The following is a 3,614-nucleotide window of genomic DNA, read 5'->3' on the forward strand; positions in this document are numbered from 1 at the left end:
CGGACATCGCGGCGGCGTCCTCTGCGGAGCAGGCGAACACAATTGGGCTGGAGCGGGTCAGATGCTCGTATTTTTAGAGAGGAGCCGCGCGGTGATTGGTGCGTTGCAGAGCCCGCCCCGCTGCACGGCCGGGGAGCCCTTCGGTGTGCTCGATTTGTGTTTCTTTGGACTAACAAAAGTGTATTTTCCTCGGAATTTCTGCCACCAAATCGCCCCATTTCCCCGGTGAGGGAGGAGAAGAGCAGGTACTTGCGTTCGGGAGAGTTTCCAGCCGTAAACACGCGGACTGAGTTAAAGGAGAAGCGATAAATCCCGTGTGCTGCTGCTGGAGAGACCTCTGAAGAGAGAAACTTTTGTTTTTCCTTGCAAATTAAAAACTTCCTTTTGATATAAATGTTACAGCAACAACTCAGACTGATTCTTTAGAGGGTTTTCTTGGGGTCAAAGTTGAAATCTGCCGATTTTAAGCTATTTTGACAGTTTAAATTGATTTTGAAGAGGAGGAAGTAACACAAATTTAGAGGGTCTTGGGGTCAAAGTTGAAATCTGCCGATTTTAAGCTATTTTGACAGTTTAAATTGATTTTGAAGAGGAGGAAGTAACACAAACTCCTCTTTCAGCTCTGAATATGGATTAAGAACCGGTTCCTTTGACCATGTGTTTTACCTCCTAAAACGCTAAAGTCTAGTGAAATAGTGTCTCGTACAACCTCCTATTGCACTTTTTATAGAGCCATAAGCAATTTGTTAATATCTGGAGATTTATGTACGTACAGTTCTTTTATTTTGTCTTCCTGGAATTTCAGTAGAAGGGAGGCAAACTTACCCTGCTACCTTGTGTTGGGTGCTTTCTTTCTTTTGTTTGTTTTCCGTATGAATTTCTGTACCAATTATTAAGTAAATTAAGCTATTTGCTTTTCATGTTGCATGTCACCTTTCAAGGAAACCATCATTCGATACCTGATGTTACAAAACGGCAGCTTTGTAAAAGAAAGCAAGCTCCTAAACTTCTGGTGATATTTACTGAAATTATCTTTGTCTCTCTAGTAATTTAAGATGTGCAAGGGCTAGTGTAGCAGTTTAGTAGTTATGCTTTTCCTGCCCAGAGAGTATTATCTTGTTATGTATTTTCTCTAATAGTAGTAGAATTTAAAACCATACTACTGCTTGTGGTTTTTTTTAACACATCTCACACAGTATGTCTACGCAAAGATTCATCTAAAGCCAATTCTGAATCCTCTTCCCACTCTAAGTAAAACCCACCTAATTCTTCCTTATGCATTTGATAGCCATCACTGAAATGAGGAAATGCTTTCAGGGCAAAAAATAAAGCCCTTTGTGATAACCTGAGTTTTAACAAGGGGAGAGGTAGGCCATAGGTCGTTCCTAAAGAACCAGGAAGAATTCAATCAATATTGGTATCTGGTTGAAGATGATGTAATATGCTGCACAGAACAGAGCTCTGGAATAATATTTCATGAATCTGCACCTGATTATAAACAAGTGTATTATCCATTGCCTTTTGTAGTTATTTAAGGATCACAAAGACTATGCTTCAGCCCTGCCCTCTGATTTCCTTTGATATAACCAGATATAACATATAATGTAAACACAGTACTTAATTAGCAACCAAACTTTCAGATTGCATGAATAGGTAGTTTTAGGTAAGTGTAATCCTGTTTCCACCTCATTGTTTCATTTACAATGGCTGTTTTGTAAATACTAAATGTGTATATAAAATGAAAACATTTTAGTTTGCTGTAAAATTGTGTTTTAGTGAATATGAAACTATGAATAAATGCAATGAAGGGAAAAATTGCAACCTGCACCCTAGAAGAAAAAAAAAAACAGATAAAAGGTTGCACGAAAAGTGTATCTGAGCTCTGTAACGCTTCAACAGGAATTGAGAGAAGGGCTAATCAAATTGGGACTTTCAGGGTCTTGTTTGTAAAAGTTATGCAACATAAAATAAGGATACAGGAATGAAATAAATTGGAGTGGATGTGGGTATTGAAGATATACCTTCACAAATTACCAAAATTGAAGTAAAATAAATATGTTTTTTAAGTCTATATGCTATATGTGTTTGTAAATCAATGAATGAGACTTTCCATTGACTTGACTACATGGTGAAATAAAGTAGCAGCGCTGGGAGCAGATGACATTTAGCAGCTACCAAGACACTTCATAGGACATAGACAGAGGAAAAGCGTAGACTATGAATGACATGTCAGCAAAATGAAAACTCATGTTGCCTACTCTTGTTATTTTGAACTCATACACATTTACTTTGGTAACCTTCACTGGAGGAGATTTAAGTACTCCAGCCCTCAGTTGTGGCTTCACAGAGAGTTGATTCACATTTATTGGTGGCCGAAATTGGGGTGGCTAAAATGGTGACCATCCCAGTTGTCTGCCTGGCTTTTCTCCCAGCAGTTGCTACCCTCTCCCCGTTCCAACAGGGATAGCTAATAATATGTGTAGCAGCTTCCGATCTCCGACAGTTACGGTCTACTATCTTAAAATAAACTTCAGAAATTTCATGACACAGGGAGAAGCTCTGATCTTTCTTTTTTAATGGCTTCGCAGGAAAGACATAAAATAACTTTAGCAATGTAGAATTGCTGCTTGGAACACGTGTTCTTCTCTACATGAAAGAAATACATTCAGCAACAAAATTTTGGAAAATTAAGGTGCATTTGGCAATTTTAAAAAGTTTGCTCCGCAGCCAGAGCAGATAGTTTAGAAGGAATGAACAGATGTACTCAGGCAAAGAAAAAATGTGATAAAGGGTTATATAAAAGGCAGGAATGGCAGTTTCGCCTCCAACTGAGCAAAGGAGAAAGGGAAATAATCCTGTTTTAGGTATAGGATATTGCAGAAAGACTTCATGAAGAAGGCGTTGCATAGACTCTGACATGCAGTTTGGCTTTCTCAATGAGACTGGAGGGAGGTACACTTCATCATTCATTAAAAGAGGAAGAGTGATATCAGGATCTCCAGAGATACTTTTGGGGAGAGCATCACTGTAATGTCTACTACATCTGAATGACTTCAATCCTTCTTACCTCATGGGCACTCCAGCAGGCCACACTACATCACAAACCTGCACAAGATTGCAGTCTGAACCCTGCAAGTCACCTCCCTTCAGATACCCAGATCCGTCAAACTTTTGCAGTTATCTATTAAGACCTCTTGGCATAAGCAAGGAGACACATGAACCACAGCCAAGGGCTGGCACTGCACCTGAGAGCTATCAAACATTCCCATCTCCAGTTTAGGACCTGCCAGTACTTGTTCCTAAGAAAATGAGCTCTGCGTTATATTTAGATATGTTTGCAATAAGGAGAGGTAGCACGGTAGTTGTTCTTCTCAAGCAATTTTGTTAGGAGGCATTAGCATGAGAGCTAGCCACACAAATGTGGCTCTACCTGCTGTAGGTGAGTGCCGCAGTCAGTCATTCTTAGACAGCTGGAGGAAGTACAGCTGATGAGCCTCTGCACCACAGCCCCTCTCCTTCCTTCAAGTGACAACTTCCAGAGAGATTTAGGTGAGGGCCTTTACATTATGTGCTGCACTCCCGCATACATGTTCCACAGGAAAGAGGTGTAAATA

This window comes from Aptenodytes forsteri, unplaced genomic scaffold (genome assembly GCF_000699145.1).
Source record: "Aptenodytes forsteri isolate BGI_AS27 unplaced genomic scaffold, ASM69914v1 Scaffold284, whole genome shotgun sequence".
Classification (NCBI taxonomy): Eukaryota; Metazoa; Chordata; class Aves; order Sphenisciformes; family Spheniscidae; genus Aptenodytes; species Aptenodytes forsteri.